Here is a 22,552-nt window from a genome sequence, read left to right as displayed (position 1 = left end):
TGTTTGTGCTGCGCATAGGCCACGCCCATACCAGCGGAAAATCAAATGTACAAAACCAGGCGTTCATTCTAAGTCTGATTTTAAACTCAATGCCAGATTTTAATCTCAATGAACAACTGCACCTTTAGCCAGACATAAATTAGATCTATGAATGTTCTTTTGTACTGTGCACTTGTTTGGTATGTACAACAAATGACACTAACCCATTCCATATGTTAATCCAGTCCACAACTCATGCATTAGTAATCACTGATTGCATCCCAATCACATGTGATAGGCCTATAAATACTGGCTTGCTGCTAGGTACATTTAAAACCACATCTATAGTGTGGGCCGGTATAAGGTAAGTGTATAAATGGCACCATGGCCTATTAATGGGAAAAGCTATAGCACTATTTTGTATGTTAGTGGTGTATTACTTTCAGACCAATAAGGCTGTCTAATTTAGTACCTTGTACAGATATATGTGCAACTGTATATTGTGGCACACTATTTAACCTGTTGTTTTCACCCATGGTTGTTGAGTATTTTGGATCTCCTACTTCTTTCACCCTGTCTGCTTTGTATGTGTGGCGAAGACAAGGTCAGTGATGCCAACCTATGGCAAGGGTTGCTTGGCGAGGCGATGTTTTCGCCGATTGTTGGGCGCATGCACAATGTTCATGTCAATATGAATAATAAAGTTTATACCAAATAGTACACTTCACAACCAATCACAGGACATGAGTATTTATCATGCGCCATAGCTAAAATGGCTTCTTACGGACGGGCAGCACCTTTCTCCACCGCGGAGCTGCTGGCCCTAATTGCCGTAATGGAGCAGAGGCTGGGGCGTACGTTGCTGCCCGGCACAGGATACTCGCCCGCACACACGTGCGGAGGACCGTCGCCCAGCTGGAGAGGCGATGGTCCGACCTGCGGAGGCGCCAGCCAGAGCTCCTCCAGCGTTTGAGGCGCCGTATTGAACGGTGTAAGTTTTTTCGCTATTCATACATGATTAACAGTGAATACTTTCATTTTCACAATAGTAACAAATTTATTAACATGAGGTAAAGTGGGTGTTGATGATTGAGAAATGGCATATACACAGTGGCGGATTCAGGGGGGGGGCACCCGGGCACGTGCCCCCTTGTCATTTTGTAGCTGAGGACCAGGGCTTTCTAACGAGCCCAGCCCCGTGTCTCTAGCCTCCCGGGAACCAGAGATATCGCCTGGCAAAGCTGTAACGTTTTTTCCCCATAGGATAATATGGGACCCGTCAATTCCGACCCCCACCCGGTTCCGACGGCTGCCAGTTCCCCCCTGGCATCACAGAAGCTTGTGGTTGATCTCATTCAATTCCAAATCGCTGGGCCTTCAATATGATACCAGGCTGGTCCATATCGTCAATCGGTTCCAGAGATATTACGTGTAAACTAATTTTTTTATTTTTGAAATGTAATTTCATGGCTGTTCTTGTTCTGGATCCGATACGTAATTCCGGCGGTCTGAATCCCGACCGCTGAAATCCCGACATGGGGGGGACGTGAATCGCCCCCCCCCCCCCCTTGCGGGCTTTCTGCGCTCGCCAAGCAGCGGGCCCGGTGCCTCGCTACGCTCGGCACGCTATTTTATTCTCCCTCTATGGGTGTCATGGACACCCACGGAGGGAGAAAGTTTCGGGATTTCGGCGGTCGGGATTCCAGTGTCGGGATTCTGAACGCCGGGATCCCGACCGCCGGCAAATTGACCGCATCCCCTTGTTCTTTGAGGGCAGATTACTCTGGAACCAAACGTTCCAGTTTCACTGGACCAAAATCATTCAAAGCCCACTCAAAAGTTGTTCAATATGATACTTGTCTCATGTAAATGGATCAGTTGGTTCCGAAGATATAGCCGGTTAAATAAGATAACTGGTTAAAGGGGGGGGGGGGGGTGGTTTTCTCTCCCCCTCACACCAGAAAATGCAGGGACTAGGCTGGTGTAAAAGGGGCCAACCTGGGAATGCATTTTCTGGTGTGAAAGGGGTATTATTTAAAATAGCCGGACCTGCAGTGCTCTGAATACAGCCAGGCTCTGCCACTGTCAGTGGCTATCACTTCTGCCTGGCGGCTGTCCCCCATTTACCGCGAGCATGTATTCCCCTTGGCAATGAGCATGTAATCCCACATGGCAACGAGCATGGAACCTCTGGCAATGAGCGTGGAACCCTTGGCAATGAGCATGTAGATAAGCAGCACTTATGTAGCATAATTTTTAATAGGCATTATGGTGTTTGACATAATACATAATGGACATAATGGCGTGTAACTTAACGTGTAATGGACATTATGGTGTAAATGTTTAATGCGCGCCTTTGGTGGACAATGTTCCTGTTTATGAAACGTATTGTGAATTTTGGCTTAATCTGTGTGGCATGTGAATTCTGGCTCAATCCGTGTGGCATTATGTGAATTTTGGCTCAATCCGTGTGGCATTATGTGAATTTTGGCTCAATCCGTGTGGCATTATGTGAATTTTGTCACAATCCGTGTGGCATTATGTGAATTTTGGGCCTATTTTTAATCCCATTCCCACCCTCTCTCTGCCGCTCTCTTAGCATGTACACTGGCACCACTAACACCGCCCCTCCCCCACCTAAACCCTCTTTTATCATGGTGCCCCCCCTGTCATTTTATCCTGGATCCGCCCCTGCATATACAATATATATGTGTGATACTTCCTCTTTCACATGCAGTAATGGGGATATAATATGTAATTGTAATAGAAATTTGACTGTAAAATGACACTCATCCATTTTGTCAATTTTTTCCACAGCGCGGGAGAGAGCCAGACATGCCCGTGAGGAGGCCCAGGAGGAGGTGGAGGAGGAGGGCCAGGTTGAGGTGGAGGAGGAGGAGGCGGGCCAAGTGAAGGTAGAGGAGGAGGTCTGCCAGGAGGCGGAACACTTCCACTCCACTCCCCCTACACACAGCCCTCCCCATAGCCACTCACCAACCTCCTCATTCTCCCTTCCTTCCCCACCCATCTACCCTGGTCATGATGACCCACCCCTACCCAACTACCCACCACCCAGCAACGTGGAGGCTGAAATGGGTGTGGAGCTGGCAGGCAGTGGTACGTAGATGTAATGCCTCATTACTTACTTATTTAGGTACAGTTTGTTATTTTGCACAGCTGATTACATTTTGATTTACTATAGTAAAGACTAGTAAAACCAAGTGGTTAGCAACAGACACACTTTGGGGTTATAGGGCCCTGCTGCAAATGTAGAATCTGGAGGCTCATGTAGGTGATTATTGATTATTTATGAAGGGTCTTTCTATACAAGAACAAATAATACATAAATAGAGTATGGGCAGGCCTGATTTATAATGAAGTCACAAGTGGGCAGTGCCCCTGGGCCCCCCTCTAGCCAGTGGGCCCGTGTTGTTGCCATGTATTTTTTAAACCAATTAGGATGGATTTTACTTAGAAAATGTTTGGTGCATGGGAGAGGATTAGTGGTGCACCTTCACCTATCTGGCAATGTGACAATGATTCATGGAGTAAGGGGTAGAGGGACTAGCCCAGCCTTTTCATGTGGTATGTATGTAATCTATCTATCTATCTATCTATCTATCTATCTATCTATGTATCCTGCAGTTTAGCATTGAGCAGTGACTTGCAGGTTTATATGTATGGCAAAATGTGACAAGTTCTAGTGGATGTTGCTTTCTAGTACATTGGTGAGTATTAAGGCAGGACAAGTGTGAGTGAGGCTCAAGTGTTGTTGTGCTTTTGAAACATACATTGGCAATGTTATAAGTAACATATTGTGTAGTGTAAGCCACTGTGTGTGTCACCATCATAGTATTTATTTGATTTTGAAACACTATTGGCTATTTAATTGTGGATATGTATGATTTATCATACTGTAGGTAGTTAGGATTGAATGTAGGTATCACAATGTGCAATGCAACCTGAATAGCATACTTTAATGTTTAATACTTTAATGTTGAACCCCCTTTAACATGCCCACAGATGACCAGAGGGAAGAAGTCGAGGGTGTGCGAGGGGCCCTCCAAAGGATGTGCCAGTACCTGCTCCTCCTGGCAGGGGATGTGCAGGACCTCTGTGACCTGCTGCTATAAATGATTTATTATTTGTTTTGTAGTTCAATAAATGTTTATATGAAAGTTATACCCCTTTCACATCGCACTTTTAAAACGGTATATTGCCGTTTTTTTTCCATTTTAAAACGTTTAAGGCTGCAATGTGAAAGTGCCAGAGTGGATTTACCGGTTAAAGTTAACCGGTATTTCAACACGGTTAAAAAGCAGAGTGCTACAAGTTTTAAAGCCGTTTTTTTGGCAGTTTGAACAGCTCTATTTCAATGGCTTGAAACGTGTCCCTTGGGGGTTAAACGGGTTGAATGTTTGAATGGTATTAAATGATTTTTACAACGGTTTTCACCTGCAATGTGAAAGGTCTCAAGGCTCAGACCCGTTTTAAAGTCCCATTTAAGAATACCGTGTCATTACCCATTTCTGCAATGTGAAAGCAGTATTAGAAGTGGTCTGTGTGTTTTTGTATCATTTTACAGTATAGGTATAAATAGTGTTGTATATTTATGTAAGTTGCAAAAGGTATATACAGTATATAGATGGGTTTATTGCATACAAGTGCTTGAAAGTGAAGGGTAATGTAAAGCTGTACATAGTGTGTTGGTGTGTATGTGTGTGTTTGCATTTGAAGAATAATTCATGATACATGCATACATACTCTTGAAATTTCAGGCACATGGCTGTGATGCACACGAAGGTCTTGCATGACCACCAATGAAAGTTACGAGGTATGGCCAAAGTGCGGTTGACGTGTTAGAGGTCACAGGAGCTCACTGAGGGGTAGATTTATTAAGCTCGGTGAAGTGATAATCTGTCTGGTTTTTATCACTCACCAATCAGCTCCTACCTGTTATTTTTCAAAACAAGCCTGTAACTTCACAGGTAGGAGCTGATTGGCCGGTGATAAAAACCAGACAGTTTATCACTTCACCAAGCTTAATAAATCTGCCCCTGAATATCACCGCACTGCATTTCAACTATTATTTGACTGCTGATTAATTGCAAGATAATCTAAAACACTAACCATTGATCTTGTTGATTTCTAAACTAACTATATTTAACCATAAATAGCTGTGAGACCGCTAATTGACTGGTTACATATTTAAATCACTTCATGCATTACTAATTAAGTTACAGCTCTAAACCTGGACTTACTAACAAAAATTCAAAGAGAACTAACAGAAATCTGCTTTCTTGCTATACAAAAAGCTTGAACATGACCTCATAAAGATAGTAACATCAGTCTGAAGCTGCCCATACACGGAGCCGTTCACCGGCATCCATTCTGTACAATGAATTCGCGCTCCCGTGCATCACATAGTACGGTACAAAAAGTACGTGCTGCACATACTTTTTGTACTAGGTACACATCGTATCGGATCGCAGTGCATGCACAAAGCATGCACAAGGCATGCAATCCGATACGAGGGGTACTTTAAAAGTATAAAACGGACCGGCAAAACGGAGCGTGTATGGGGGGATTTAAAATGATTATGTGCAATTCTATGATTTTATGAAATTATTACATGTTTTTAAGATTATACCGACCAGTGATTTGTGTATATTTGTATTGTTTCATCTAAATAAGTAAAAAAAACTTCATTGCATATCTCTGGCGCTGTTATTTTTTGTCTTTTTTCTTGTGTTGTTTATATACCCGGGATTCAACCATGGCCTTGGGTGGCCTGGAGGGGGGGGACTTCTTTATTGGTGGGGTCCCAACTCCACCAGGTACCCCGGCCAGGGCTGTACAGTCACAGTGTTATGCTATTGGTGCACAACCTTATATAAAAAATGTCCCCTGGCTGTGGCATTAACCTAATGGCTGTCGGAGCCTGGTGATGGTTACAAAAATATGGTCAGTTTAGGCACTAACGGGGACTTAGGGTTAGGCTGCTGGGGGGGGGGGGGTAGGTTAGGGTTAGGCTGTGGGGAGGGTTAGAGTTAGGCATATTGAAAGGGAAATTAGAGTTAGGTTGTTAGGGTTAGGCAGTGGGGTACTGGGGTTAGGCACTAGCGGGTAGAGTTAGGATTGGGATGCAGTGGGGGCAGGTTAGGGTAACTATACTTACCTGACCCCTGTCAGGATTACCTCCTTTGGGTTACTGGCGTCATTATTCTGAATGCTGGCATCCCTAATGCTGGTTGTCCATATGTTCCCCTCTATATACCTTGTACCGTGCTCCTACACGGGGTGAGGAGCCTGTGCCAGGGGTATATGAGGTGACTGTGTACAGTAGTGCATGCGTGTAGGGGGGAGGGGGGGTTTGAGTACCCAAAAACCCACCCTGATAAAGCATAGAGACTGGGCACTATATCAATAATCCCCAGCCACTTGAGGCATATTGCTGCACTTCCTTGATCACTGTGGGGGGGGGGCAAAGCCAATATTATGCAATTCCTCAGACATGCCGCAATTCACAGGTGTACATTACGGGAAGGGCTAAAAATGACCTAATTTGCATAGTTTTACCCCAGTGAGTACTCCCGCAAATGCAGGGATTTAACCAGCAGGCTGGTGCGATGCCAATGGGGAATGTGGTGGTCCAGCAGAAGTCAGGAGGCTTGCCGACCCTTCCGGGGGGCCAGAGAGGGATCCACTTTCCGGAAGCCTGTCGATGTTATCCTTGTCACACAATAAATATGACTTTTATTATGATGATTTTACTGTCTTTGGGGTTTTAATGAGTTCATACTTATGATTGCGTATGATTAATTTAGGAAAAACATATCCTGAAATACTAGGATAGTGGTTGTGTTTACCAAGCAATCATTTTGTAACTGCTTAAGTTACTCAGCTAGAACTGCTAAAAATATAGGTATAGTTCAATATAGAACATAGAAGCTTCACTTAGGAAATGTTACAAATAAAATATAATAATACTGATGAGTATGGATGATTAGGTAACCAGAATGTTGGTCGATAGTCATTAGGTCGACACTATTAGGTCGACATGAGTCTAGGTCGACAGGATCATTAGGTTGACATGGGGGTATGTCGACAGTCAAAAGGTCGACATGTGGGGTTTTACTTTTTTTGTACCGAATGTCGACACAGTATTCTTCCACCACGCCCTAGTGGATGGTAGGGCATGAAATACCACCTGTCGGCACATGGCTCAAAAAAATGTCAAAATGTCGACCTTTTGACTGTCGACCTAACCCATGACGACCTAATGACCCTGTTGACCTAGACTCATATTGACCTTCCTGCATGTCAACCTAAATGCATGTCGACCTAATGACTGTTGACCCATGTATCCCTTACTGATTATGTGCATATATTTGACTGATTTTCCAAATATAGAAGTTAATGAACTGGGCGAATCTCAGTAATATTGTAATGCAGAAGTGGTTGACTAGAATATTTCTATTGCACAAGCATGCATTATGATGTGTTACAGATTATGAAATGCCTGGAGTGTTTCTTTACTGGGCTGGCTGCTTACAGCAGCTCTTCCTAACCGTGCAGACTCATTTATAGGAAAGAGAAACACTGTGACAGGCAATGGGTATGTATTTCAAGGAAATCAGATTGTTTTCAATGGTTTGTATAAACAGGCGTTTAATACAATGGGCCTGATTCAGCTTGGATTGCATAAGATAAGCTGCTCGCAGAAGCTTATCATATGTGATACTTAAGCAATGCAAATGCAGGAGGTGGGACATACCACCCCTTGCCTGTGTTTGAGAATGCAGTTTAGAGGAACATCGTGACCATCTTGCCACTGTATAAATAATTGGTACGTCCTCATATGGAATATGCAGTAAAGTTCTGGGCACCACTCCATAAATAAGACATCTTGTAACTTCAAAAGGTTCAGAGAAGAGCAACTAAATTAAAAAAAGGGTCTGGAGTCATTGGGTCATGAGGAAAGGTTAGTCAAGCTAGATATCTTTATGTTAGAAAATATATGATTACTATATATATATATATATATATATATATATATATATATATATATATATATAAATATCTAAAGGGTCAATACAGATAACTATCAGGAGATCCTCTTACCATGAGGTCTGTATGTAAGTCACGTGGTCACCCATTAAGGTTACAGGAGATGAAGTTTCACAAAGCAAAGAAAGGGTTTCATTACAGTAACAACTGTTAAGTTATGGACTACTTTGCCAGAGAAAGTTGTAATGGCAGACTCATTGGATACATTTAAAAAAGGGTTATGTTGTCTAAGGCAAGGACATCTAAGCTAATAACTTCAGAAATATTGACTGTGCCACAATCTAGCCCAGGGAGACAGAGGGAGATTATTGAGGTTAACGTGTGGCTCAAAGACTGGTGCAGGAGGGAGAGATTTGAGTTCCTTGAAATCTGGGCGGACTTCTTGGTCAGGCGCCATCTCTTTTGCTGTGACGGATTGCACCTGAACAAGGAAGCCAGGGGGCAGGGGTGCTCGGGGGTAGAATGATGGGAAGGCTTGAGGAGATTTTAAACTAGGCCGGTGGGGGGAGGGTATAGTAAGAAACCTTAAACCAATAAATTAGTGTAGAATAGAGGGCAAAGACAGCTACATTGTGGAGGAAGCAAAGGGAAAGGAGGAAAAAGGGAACAAGGTATACAAAAAGCGTATGAGAGACACACAGCCAAGTACAAATATTGTCCATGATACAGATTTATAATTTCAGGAACCTTCTGCAACTGTAACAGGTAACATGACAAGGGCAAAGGAAAAACAAGATCTGAAATGCCTTTGGGCCAGATTCTCTAAGCTTCAAAAGTGATAAAATGGAATGTGATAAAGCCAGCCAATCAGCTCCTGCCTGACATTTTTCAAACACAGCCTGTGACATGGCAGGTAGGAGCTGATTGGCTGGCAGTTTATCACTCTCCATTTTATCACTTTTGAAGATTAGAGAATCTGGCCCTTTATCTGAATGCTAGGAGTTGGGGTTTGTTTATATGTTAACCCCTTCACTGGTAATCCCGAGAATTTTCTGGGATATGCCTTAATGCCCAGGATGGCATGCCCGGAAAATTCTCGGGATTGCCAGTGATTAGCACCGGGCAGTGCTGCTGAGTTCAGCACTGAACTCAGGCAGCTTCAGCACTGCCTGGCTCCCTCTCCTCCGCTGCGCCACACCCCCGCTCACCCCGCCCCCGGCTGTTGCATTACAGCCTGCGGCGCCGGCTTATGATCAGCCGGTTGTCGCATGTAGGGATGGGGCGCCGGGCAGCAGCTGATTGACTGGACCCGGGGAGACAGCGGTGTGGTGTTTTTAGGGAGTGCTCCCCAGAAAAAACTCACCCAGTGGGGAGCGCTCCCTAAAAAAAAGAAACACCACTGAAGGGGTTAAGCCATCCTTAAAACCATACATAAGGGAAGACATAAATGAGAGCACAATGGAGTCGGTAGAATCTGTATGGGTAGAAATCACAGGTAATATTAAAGGGGCTAAAAAACTTATATTAGGAACATGTTATAAAACCACCCAACATAAATAAGGAGAAGGAAAAAGACCTCTTGGTACAGGAAGGAAAAGAAGCCAGCTTAGGGGACATTGATATTATGGGTGACTTTATATAACCAGAAATAAATTGGAAGGATAGGTAAACTAGTACCACTATGGGACATGTTTTATTGGATGCCCTAAATTACCACTATTTGTATCAATTTATTGAAAGTCCAACCAGAAATAACAATACCCTGGATCTCTTGACAACGGGGACATTGGCCCTTATTCTGGTTGGTGCGGTAATATCCGCGTGCGTTCGTGCCGCCGATGTTTTGTGTCTGCGCATGTGCAGAGGCGTCTCTGCGCATGTGCGAGCGGGGCGTACGGCCAAATCCCGCATGATATGTGAACACTCTGAACAGGGGGTGGAGAGGGGCGTGAAGGGCTATTTGGGCTCATTACCATATGCATACGCCCCGCGTTTCATGGGCGTTCCCATGCAAACGCTGGGCGTACGTATGGTAATGCGGCCGTGACGCACGTGTAGGGGGCGGACATATGACATCGCCGGATGTCAGTTGCCCGCCCAGATCCCTGCTTTTGCACGGAGAAATGTCCGTGTGGTCTGAGGTTGCGGGAGCTGGTTCGAATGATGAGGGAGGTTCCCTTAGATGGAGGAGGCGTATTCCGTGTAAAATACACGTGCGGTCCGTTCGGCCAGCTTCTTACCGCGTACGGACGGAGTTGGCGATCCGTATGGAAGGCGGGGTTTCGCACACACGGTCCTGGCCGCATAATCGGATCCGGCCGCACCGACCAGAATAAGGCCCATTGTTACTAACAAAATCATAAGGGAGACATTGGGAAACAGTGATCACAATATGATCACATTTAATTAGATGTTAACAAAGATAATTATATTGGAGCAACTAGGTCCTTAAATTTCATTAACAGCAAAGTCAAATTTGAAATAGCTAAAAAAAAAAAAGGGGGGGGGGGGCATTCAAAACGTTTAAACAACATGGGACACCCAAATAATTTGCTGCATATAAAGAATGCAATAAGAAATGTAAAAATACAATCAAGATGGCTAAATTAGAGACTGAATGTAAAATAGCCGCAGATAGCAAATCTATTCCTAAAGAATTCTACAGTTATATAAACAGAAAATGGTTAAGGAATACCGTCGTAGGACTGGAACCCGGTCGTTAAGTGAGAAATGTCTATACACACTGAATGATATCAATAAATGATGTTGTACAGTGACATTGCTGGTACCCGGGCAGCTGCCCACAGTGGCACGGAACCACCCCCCCCCCCCCCGCACAATGCATCCCCCACCTGGCGCCAGCGGCCAGGCACGCACAATGCACAGTGCAGCCTGTAGAGCACCGAGCCTAGGATAAAGAGGGGCTCGGCACTCTGCAGGCTGCACTGTGCAGTGAGTGCTCCGAGTCTCGACATGAAGGAGGGAGAAGATGCTGCGCTGCCTCCTGCCGCTGCTTGAACCTGGGAGATGTTGCACCACCGCTGGTAAGTAATAGTAATTGGGGTGGGGGGAGGTGGGGTGCCGGCGCGCGCGAGGGGGAGGTGCCACTGGGGGCCCGGGCTGAAGGACAGACTCTGCCCCCAACATTACTACCGGCGGCCCTGCATACAGGTCATTGGTTTTATTGTCAAATTTGACGGCTCATTAATGATGCACAGGATCAAACATTTTTTATGATATTAAGTATACATACTTTTAAAAAAAAAAATAGGGCCCTTCGGAGCAATATCTTTTGATTTCTGGCCTGTACTAGGCTCTAGAGACAGAAAGGGGGACATCTGCTAAGAACAGTGCAGAGATGTGACAGCTAGGTAGGCAGAATTACATATACTGTGCAGTTGCAATAATTTACTATTAAAAACACATTATAATTAGTCATATGATATCTGTGCCTGGAAGGCTGATTAATTGTACCTGTGCTCAGTACACAGCCAGAGGCCTATGGCGCCGGCTCCTGGAAGGTGCCTCTTTTTCAGTAGAACATTTAAATTAACTATATTTCTTGGTGGCTGCCACTTTTTAAAGCCATTTCAGTGGTTTCCAGGGGTGGGGGCAAGCACCCCAGCAATCAGGCAGAAGCGTCCTGGCCATCACCACCGATAGCGCTTGCAGCAGCATCAGGGACGAAGCAATGCTTCTCCGCCAGCAGCGGCTTCACAGTAACCACACATCGGCTCTGCAGTAATGACGGCCTGCTGTAACCCCCTGCCGGCAGCAGCATCAGGAAGCAGTGCTTCCAAATCAGCGGCTGTGCAGCAACCTCTTGGTGCCTGAGGCAACGGGAGCTAGAAGAAGGAGTCTGCAGCGGCGGGAGCAGTAATCACACCCACCACCCCCCTGTGGCACCATGCTGGTCAGCGGTAAGATGGTCTTCTTTTTTTTGTGGTGCCGCAGTGATAGTTGTCACAGTGTGCCCAGGCTGGGGGGGCGGTGGATATATGCATGTATGAATGGATGCAGTGTGTGGTTGTGCATGTATGGGAGAAGTACTGTACTGTATGTATGTAGGCAGTGTATGTATTTATGTATACAATGTCTGAAGAACGGTATTTATTATTCAGTAAAGGGATCACAAATATATGCGATGATTGATTAGATTATGTAATAAGCGTAACATTGCGGGAGATGAGATAGATGGGATGAAAGAGAGAGAGGGAAGAGAGAAATGGAGTGATAGAGGATGTCAGATGATGTGCGCCTCCTCCATTTTTTCCCATATATATATATATATATATATATATACACAACAATGGTATAGCTGGCACTCTTCTAATAGAGAAAACTTGGCCCTGGTGCCTACGAATCCCAGCAGCGCTAGGGATCAAGTATAACAATCATATGCAGTGGCACTCGGGTCTCCAACAATCATGACACAAGTCAGGAATGGTCTAACGACGTTTCATTTCTCAATTTCTTTAGGTTACAAACAAACAAGCATAGAATTGCTCACCTTATACCCCTCCGGTAGTCACAGGGCAGCGTCATCCAGGGGCGTCACCCCGTCCGTCCGGTAGCGTGCGTCGACGGTCTCTGACGTCACCACGCACTATGCGCTGTGTAGTGGTGTTGATCACATGACCTCACCATGTTCTCTGCGCCGTCCAATGACGTCACCACGCTAGGCATCCGCTCCTTGATGTTTATTGGATCCTGCGCCTGGCGTGCTGTTTACCTGTAACCATGGAGACACAAATAAATACATAAATACAAATACACATAAATTACAGTTATACAGATTAATGCAATTAATCCTGCTTAATAATGTATCAATAAAGACATCTACAATTAGCATATTAATCAATCGCTGTTTCAGGCATATACATGTATATGCTGCATCAATGAGGATACACAATGTGTCACATCGATGCTGCTGGATCCCAAGCACAATTTTAAATGACAATTTTAAACAGTTAAAAACACCTATACTAATATTTATGTCATTATGAAAAACATGATAATGGAACCATATCATTTAATCCTTTTGGATGGAGCACGTTCCATCGATGAATCCATCGTGCTTCACATCTCAAAAGGGCCGCATTCCTATCACCACCTCAAATAGATCGCTCAATGTGGTCAATCATGCGATATCTCAGGCTAGTTAAGTTGTGTCTTGCCTGGACAAAATGACGGGCAACTGGTTGTTCTCTGTTACCCGAAATAAGAGCTGCCTTAATGGCTGAGCGGCGTCCCGCCATGCGCTCTTTACATTTTCTTGTGGTCTTACCTATGTAGGTAAGACCACAAGGACAGATAATTTGATATACCACATTACTGCTCTCACAAGTTAAGTGATGTCTAATCTGGTACACATTCCCATCATGCGGATGATGGAACTTGTCACCAGTAATTAAGAATTTGCATGTAGTGCAGGAACACTTGTAACAACCCCATCGTTTCTGTAAGAAGTTTTTGGAAGGTGGTACACCTTTCCCAGCAATGTCGGATTTAACTAACATGTCCCTCAGGTTTTTTGGCCTGGAGAAACATGGCATCAATTTAGTTTGCTCCAGACCTAGGGAAGGGTCAGATTGAATGATCCGCCAGTTTGCTTTTGCTGATCTATTAATTTTATCTGTATGTACATTATATTGACAGACCCAAGGTATAGCTTGCATTTGGTGTAGTCCTTCTTATTGCTCATCAATAATTGTTCCCGTGTCTTAGACAGGGCTTTGGCTTTGGTATTCAGAAGGTCACGCCAGTAATAGCCACGCTCGATGAAACGGGCAATCAAATCATCGATTTGTTGTGTTGCTGTTATTATATTACTGTTAATACGAAGTATCCTCAGCATCTGGGAATATGGCAGACTTAATTTAAATTTTGTTGGGTGGAAGCTGCGGTTATGCAGGAAGGTATTCCGGTCAGTGTCCTTAGAGAACACAGTTGTCTCAATGCCTCCTATGCCAATCGCTATTCTTACATCCAAGAAATCTATAAATTGTTGGTGCATCTGAAAAGTAAACTTAACTGGACTAGTGCTGTTATTATGAGTCTCCATGAGGCTTTCAAATTGCTCTCTTGTGCCACTCCAGAAAATCAGTAAATCGTCAATATAACGTGTGAAAAATTTGATATTATCTGAAATATTACTGTCTGAAAAAAAGAGGTCCTCCTCTACCCCAAACATGAAGATGTTTGCATATGTGGGTGCTACTGATGACCCCATAGCACAACCTCGAAATTGGAGGAAGAATTCATCATCAAAAAGAAAAAAAAAAATTGTCAAAATTAATTCTAGTAAATGTAAAATGATATTGATGGATTCTGTGTCAAAGCCACTGGATGAGATCAGTAATCTGCACACTGCTGATAAGCCCTCTACATGAGGGATTATTGGGTAGAGGCTTGATACATCGGCGGTAATTAGCCATAAATCACTTGGTAGATTGGTGAGATTTTGTAATTTCAAAAGCAGTGATGTGGTGTCCAATAAAAAGTTTGGATGGGTTTGGATTAGCGGCTGAAGTATGGAATCCAGAAAAACAGAGGATGGTTGGAAGAGGGATCCACGGGCTGATATTATTGGCCTACCTGGAGGTGGTAGGCCCTTGTGGACCTTTGGTAAAGTATATATCAATGGTACCAGAAGGAACTGTGGGATTAACACATCAAAAATTTCATCACAAATAACAGATGCATCTCTAGCCAGAAACAGGGTTTCTCTGAGTTCTTTAGTGAAACTAGGTGTTGGATCACCCTTTAGCTTCACATACACCCCAGGTTCGGCGAGTTGCCTTTGAATTTCTTTTCTGTAATCTGTGATATTTTGTAGCACAATGGCTCCTCCCTTGTCCGCCGGGTGGATAATCAGGGAGGTATTCTGACAGAGAGCAGTCAGAGCTTTATGTTCTGCTAGCGATAAATTATGATGGTATTCCACATTTGTTTATTTAATCTCCTTGGTTTCTTTGTCGATCAACCTCATGTATGTTTTGATACTGGCGTTGTTTGATAAGGGATCGAAATACGATGGAGATTTAAATTGTTTTAACTTTTTTGGTATCTGTGGTTTTGGTAAATTGGTCTCAACTTTATTATTAAAATATTCTTTTAATTTTAGCTTCCACTGTAACTGATTTTTCTCCACCTGCCAGCGTAAGTCATCAAATGCATGTGTCGGTATAAACAACAGACCTTTAGACAACAAAGACTTTTCTGGTGCTGACAGTTCGTGGCTGGACAAGTTGAATATCAATTCTTCTAGCTTGAGATTGGTGTTTTTTTTGTATTGCCTTTGACGCCTCCACTGGCCACCCCTTCTGGTTGATCTTTTTTGGGGGACCGCGGGTACGAGTTACCATACTCAGAGGCGCTGATGGACCTCTGCGGCGTCTTCTCTTATCGCCATCACTTGCTGAACTGTTGTCCCCGGCAGATGTGTCTGTGTCCACCGCTGTTCTGGGGTACCTCTGTCGGCGAAAGAAAGGGCGTCTATTTTCTCCTTCTTGCCAGAGAGCCATCTATAGACCTGATGATTGTCATAGTCTTTATTGACCTTTACAAGTTTTTCCTTTTTAAATTTTATTAGGTCTTTTTTATAGATAGCCAATTGGTTGTTCAATTTCTCCAACCAATCCATACTGGAGTCAGATGTTAGACTGGGCATGTTAGTTTTCTCAAAAGCGTAAATTTTTGCTTTCGTACTTATAACCTCCTTATTAGAGAAGTCTATAACTAACAGCATCAGATCGGAGGAGCATTTATTCAATATAGATACCCATTTGCAGCAAAAATTAGGGTCAAACCAACCAATCGTTGGGCAGTTACGGATGCGGAAGCCCGGTGGTATTTTCTTTGATTTGAAATAATCACTTACCGTGATGGCGTGGAATTCAAAATCAATTTCCTGTTTTTTTAGACGTTTCATTTCTCAACGGAAATTTCTTCAGGTTGAGAAATGAAACGTCGTTAGACCATTCCTGACTTGTGTCATTATTGTTGGAGACCCGAGTGCCACTGCATATGATTGTTATACTTGATCCCTAGTGCTGCTGGGATTCGTAGGAACCGGGGCCAAGTTTTCTCTATTAGAAGAGTGCCAGCTATACCATTGTTGCATTATTGGAACAGCCTGTTGGTCTGGACCGGAGCAAGGCACCTGCACTTCATTTAGATTATTATTTTTGGACTGCTCAGGTGAATACCTCTTCTTCTTTGTTTTTTCACCTGTCTGAGTCACTGTGGTGTGTTGCACACGGGTGACTTATACATACAAGACTGCAGTGACAGGTTGCGGATATAAGTGGAATTATGGCGGCTTCACAATCTGCTGAGCATGAACAGTTCAATCCACTATTAATCCCTGTGCGAGAATTCTTCAGTTATTCTGAATCAGAAACAGAAAACATCCTGCATAAAGGTCAATTCGTGGATATGGAAGAGGCCCACTCGCCAGAATCACTATACAATGATTTAATGAGACTAAAAAAACGGGAAATTGATTTTGAATTCCACGCCATCACGGTAAGTGATTATTTCAAATCAAAGAAAATACCACCGGGCTTCCGCATCCGTAACTGCCCAACGATTGGTCGGTTTGACCCTAATTTTTGCTGCAAATGGGTATCTATATTGAATAAATGCTCCTCCGATCTGATGCTGTTAGTTATAGACTTCTCTAATAAGGAGGTTATAAGTACGAAAGCAAAAATTGACGCTTTTTAGAAAACTAACATGCCCATTCTAACATCTGACTCCAGTATGGATTGGTTGGAGAAATTGAACAACCAATTGGCTATCTATAAAAATGACCTAATAAAATTTAAAAAGGAAAAACTTGTAAAGGTCAATAAAGACTATGACAATCATCAGGTCTATAGATGGCTCTCTGGCAAGAAGGAGAAAATAGACGCCCTTTCTTTCGCCGACAGAGGTACCCCAGAACAGCGGTGGACACAGACACATCTGCCGGGGACAACAGTTCAGCAAGTGATGGCGATAAGAGAAGAAGACGCCGCAGAGGTCCATCAGCGCCTCTGAGTATGGTAACTCGTACCTGCGGTCCCCCAAAAAACGATCAACCAGAAGGGGTGGCCAGTGGAGGCGTCAAAGGCAATACAAAAAAACCACCAATCTCAAGCAAGAAGAATTGATATTCAACTTGTCCAGCCACGAACTGTCAGCACCAGAAAAAAGGGATTTTTGTAAGAACTTACCGTACAAATTCCTTTCTCTGATATGGTCCTGGTGACACAGCTCAACATTGGGATGTAGGAGGGTCCGTAGGAGCCAGGCACCTATCCTAAAGCTTTTGGAGGGTAGCCTCCTCCCTTCTGCATTCCAGACTCCTCAGTTCAATCTTTCAAAGCCACTGGAATACATTAACTCAGTACAAACGCAGAAAGGTATTCGAACGGTAAGTTCTTACAAAAATCCCTTTTTCTCTTTCAATGGTCCTGGTGACACAGCTCAACATTGGGACGTTCCAGAGCCGGTCCTGTGGGTGGGTACGCTCAGGTCTGCAGCTCTCATCACTGCTCGCCCGAATGATGCGTCCTCCGACGCGAACTCATGGAACCTATAGAATTTGGCAAAAGTGTGAACAGATGACCAAGTGGCGGCCCTGCAAACCTGTTCAGCTGTGGCCCCATGTCGAACCGCCCAAGAGGTGGCGACTGACCTGGTGGTATGTGCATTAATCCTGGCCGGCACAGGCCTACCAACCTTAGTATATGCAAAGGCAATAACAGAACGCAACCACCTAGCAATGGTCTGCTTAGAGGCAGGCCAACCAATCTTGTGCACATCATACAAGACTAGCAAAGTGTCAGTCTTCCTGACACCCTTCACCCTGTTCACATAAATGCGCAAGGCGCGCACAACATCCAAATTCCTCAATTTGTCCCTTTTTCTTGAACCCTCTGGGGGGTTGAAACACAGGCAGAACTATCTCCTGATTTAGATGAAAAGCAGACACTACTTTTGGCAAAAATTGGGGTAATGTTCGAAGAACAGCCCTGTCATCATGAAAAATAAGAAAAGTAGACTTGCATGACAACGCTCTCAACTCTGATACTCTCTTTGCTGACACAACAGCCAACAAAAATACAAGCTTCCATGTAAGAAACTTAAGGTCAGCCGACCTCAGTGGCTCAAAAGGCGCCTTTTGATGACACTCCAGTACCAGCAATAAATCCCATGGAGCCACTGGTTGCTTGTAGGGGGGTTTCAATCGTGAACCCCCTTGCAGGAAAGTTTGTACCTCCGGTAGCAAAGCTATCCTTTTCTGGAAATAAATCGACAAGGCCGATATCTGTACCTTGAGTGACTGAAGGCTTAACCCAGACGAGAAGCCATCCTGCAAAAACTCCAGCAATTTAGAAAGTTGAAATCGCGATGTGTGCGACTTCTGCCTTTCTTCCAGACCCTATAATAGTTAGCCGAAGACACTGACTTCCTAGCTTTAACCATGGTGTTAATCACAGCCTCCGAGAACCCCTTATTCTTCAAGATGGTGGTCTCAATAGCCAAGCTGTCAAATTTAGCCGAGCTGAATCCAGGTGTAAGAACGGCCCTTGGCTTAACAGGTCTGACCTCAGTGGTAGACGCCACGAGTCCACAGACAATCTCTGAAGCCTCGAGTACCAGGACTTCCTTGGACAATCCGTGGCCACTAGAATTACCGGAATTCCTTGGGACTGGACTCTTTTCAATACCCTCGCCAGCATTGGAAACGGCGGGAAGACATAAAGCAGATTCCCCTCCCAGGGGATAGTCATTGCATCCACTGCTTTGGCTCGTGGATCTCTCGTCCTGGCATAGAACCTGGGCACCTGATGATTGAACCTTGATGCCATCAGGTCCACATCCGGAGTTCCCCACTTCAATGTAAGCTGAAGAAATACCTGTGGGTTCAGGCTCCATTCCCCTTCCAGCAGCTCCTCCCTGCTTAGGAAATCGGCCTCGATATTCTCCACCCATGGGATGAATATCGCTGACAACGCTGGAACATTCAGCTCCACCCACAAGAAAATCCGGGCAACCTACCACATGGCCAGCTTGCTGCGTGTGCCTCCCTGGTGATTCAGGTATGCCACAGCCGTGGCGTTGTCGGTCTGAATCCTCAAATGAAGGCCCTGTAATCTTTCTCCTGCCAGAGATCTCTTTCCACACAGCCCGCAGTTCCAGGATGTTGATCGGAAAGGCAGACTCCTCCAAGGTCCATAAGCCCTGAAGGCGTAGGTCCAAATCCACCGCCCCCCAGCCCCTGAGACTGGCGTCGGTAGTCACTACCAGCCAGTCCCAGGACTGCAGAGACCGACCCCACTGAAGGGAATCCACCTGCATCCACCATTGCAGAGAAGACCGTGTCTCTGGAGACAACACTATGTGCTCTGACTTCATGGTGTGAGTATTTCCTGACCAAGACATCAGAATGTCCCACTAAAACACTCGAGAGTGGAACCTGGCAAACTGTAGCGTCTCGAAAGCCGCCACCATTTTCCCCAACAGTTTGAGACACCTCCAAACCGATGGACCCAGGATCTCCCGCACCAAGGTGGCTATGTCCCTGGCCTTTGTTTCTGGCAGAAATACCCGATGTAGATGGGTATCCAGGACAACCCCCATTAACTGGATTCTCTGTGATGGCACAAGCTGAGACTTTTGTAAGTCTAAAAGCCATCCGTTAGTCTGCAAAAAACTGATGGCCTCTGCCAAGTGACTCTGCAACTTCTCCGCCGACTCTGCTTTGAACAGCAGGTCGTCTAAATGCGGAATCACCGTGATCCCTTTCAGGCGGAGAGCAGCCGCCATTACAGACATAATTTTGGTGAATACCCTTGGCGCTGTGGCCAGACCGAAGGGCAACGCCTGAAATTGCAAATGCAGGTCTCCTATCGCAAACCTCAAGAGAGCCTGATGCTCCGGATGAATAGGGACGTGGAGATATGCGTCCTGAACATCCATGGATGCCAAAAATTCTCCCTGGTCCAAGCTTAGCAGCACAGACCGTAGAGATTCCATCTTGAAATGGTCTACCCACAGATGGAGATTCAAAGACTTTAGATTTAAGATTGGTCTGAAAGACTTTTTTTTTCCACTCCGCTCGAGGGACCGGGATCACCAAACCCTTCTCTAAGAGAGATTGAGCCTCCCCCAAAAGAGCAGCCAGGAGCCGAGACTTTAGTAGTGGTGTAGGAATGAATTTTCTCGGAGGAAGACCTTTGAAGGGAATTCTGTAACCCTGGGATATAATATCCAACACCCAAGGATCCCGGCCCAACAATGCCCAAGTGTCCCTGAACCATCTCAGACGCCCCCCCACTCTGACCACCGTCGGGATAATTCCCGGGTAGTCATGCTGAGGGCTTGTCCTCACCTTTGGTGCTTGGTTTCTTATTAAAGGAACCAAACTTTGACTTAGGGGCCTTGCCCCTGGAGGACTGAAATTTTCCCCTAAAGGACTGTCCACAAAAGGACGCACCCCCTCTAGGGGAGGGCCGAAAGGACGGCCTAAAAGCAGAAAACCTTGAGGCCTGTTTTGCTGTAGGAGCTGGCAGGAAGGTACTTTTGCCTCCCGTGGCCTGCTTAATAATCTCTTCCAGCTCTGAACCAAACAACAGCTTTCCTTTAAAAGCTAAAGCCTCTAAGTCCTTTTTAGATTCATTATCCGCTTCCCAGGCTTTAAGCCACAGCACTCTCCTGGCATTGACGGACACTGTGGAAACCCTGGAAGCCATTTTGAGAGCTTCCTCCTCAGCCTCAAGCACATACTCCACAGCTGCTTTAAGCTTCTCAGCAAGCAGCAACACACATGGATCAGCATGAAAATTGTACACAGGTCATGGCCTTAGAGACCCAGGCTGATGCTATAAGCGGGCGTACAGTGAAGCCTACCCCCTCAAATATTGCCTTGAGGTCACCTTCCAGCATTTTTTCTACGGGGTCCTTAAATGCAGCCCCCCCCCTGGACAGGTAGCACCGTCCACAAAAGGACGCACCCCCTCTAGGGGAGGGCCGAAAGGACGGCCTAAAAGCAGAAAACCTTGAGGCCTGTTTTGCTGCAGGAGCCGGCAGGAAGGTACTTTTGCCTCCCGTGGCCTGCTTAATAATCTTAATATTGCCTTGAGGTTACCTTCCAGCTTTTTTTCTACGGGGTCCTTAAATGCTGCCCCCCCCCTGGACAGGTAGCACCGTGGCTTTAGAAAGCCGAGCCACAGAAGCATCCACCACCGAAACTTTTTCCCAGAGGTCTGCATGAGCCTCAGGCATGGGGTATAGACTTAAGAATCTCTTAGGCATCTGCAGCCTTTTATCGGGCATTTTCCAAGCCCCTTCCAATAGATCCTGTAAACCTTCATCCGCAGGGAAAGTAACAGTCTCCTTACGCTGCCGTTTAAAAACACCCATTGCAGGAGTTTTATCCTCCACAGACAAATTCAAAGCCTGCTTAACAGCAGTAATCAAGTCCTCCACCCCTGAGGCTGAGGACTCTTCAGAATCATCACCCTGATCCTAGGGGATGTCTGTGTACTCTCCCTCCTCATCAGTAACAAGCAATGGCACTGAATAAGTCCTTTAAGGGGTCCCCACAGTATCACCATCAAATCTGTCTAACAAATCATTAAACCTGCTGATCCCCTTAGCAGTATCCTGCATGACCTGTATGAAGCCAGTATCTGCCTGGGTCAGAGGCAAGGAGCCAGAGGACTGCTGAGATGATGACATAGGTCTCAGGGAAGCTACCAACACATCACTCTGTCTGTCCAGCAATTGCACTAAGGCATTAACCGACCTGCCCAGGGCACTGGCCCACGCAGGTTCTGATTGCTCTACCCTCTGGGGTTCACTCCCCATGGGTCTCACAGCAGCGCAAGCAATACACAAGCCCCCCCTGGCCATCTGCTCAGGGACAAAATTCCGTGTACAAACACTGCAAGCGCTCAATGCATTAAGGGCTCCCTCCCCCAAAGCCACAGACTGTTGCTCAGACATGATGTAAAAGTAACACAGTCACAGCGCACAATGTACAGGCGTTTTATACAGAGCCAATGTACTACAGTCACTTATCTGTCTGAAGCTTTCACAGTGGCGAAAACGATGCCCAGGAAATCCAAACACTCGGAATGGCGCCAAAACAGAGTGAGGGAAGAGACCAAGTCCCTGCTGCTGCGGGGTCCGTGGCTTTTGGCGCCAACCACCCCCAGACAGCCGCTCCCACTGCAGGATCTCCAAGTTCCATTGTCTCCCCCTCTGCTGGGGACCATTTGGAACATGCCTGTAACACACTGCTGTCCCCCATGATCCCCACCTAGCGTGAAGCCGGTTTCAGAGCACTCTGGAGCCCAGGCAGCTTCTTAATAGAAGCTGTAAGCGCTGCACAGGGAGACCAGACAGCGTCTCCCCTGTGCACAGCGAGCTGACAGGACGCGCTTCTGTCAGCTCCTGCTGCGCTGTCAGTGTGAGGATTCAGTGAGAATCCTCACACTGTGCCTACCTAGCTAGTGTAAAATTTAATAAAATAAAAAACTCCTAACTAACTCTAATCCTTCGCCTG

The sequence above is a fragment of the Crinia signifera genome, chromosome 4, assembly GCF_055691185.1.
Source record: "Crinia signifera chromosome 4, ASM5569118v1, whole genome shotgun sequence".
Lineage (NCBI taxonomy): Eukaryota > Metazoa > Chordata > Amphibia > Anura > Myobatrachidae > Crinia > Crinia signifera.
This window is presented reverse-complemented; position numbering follows the sequence as displayed.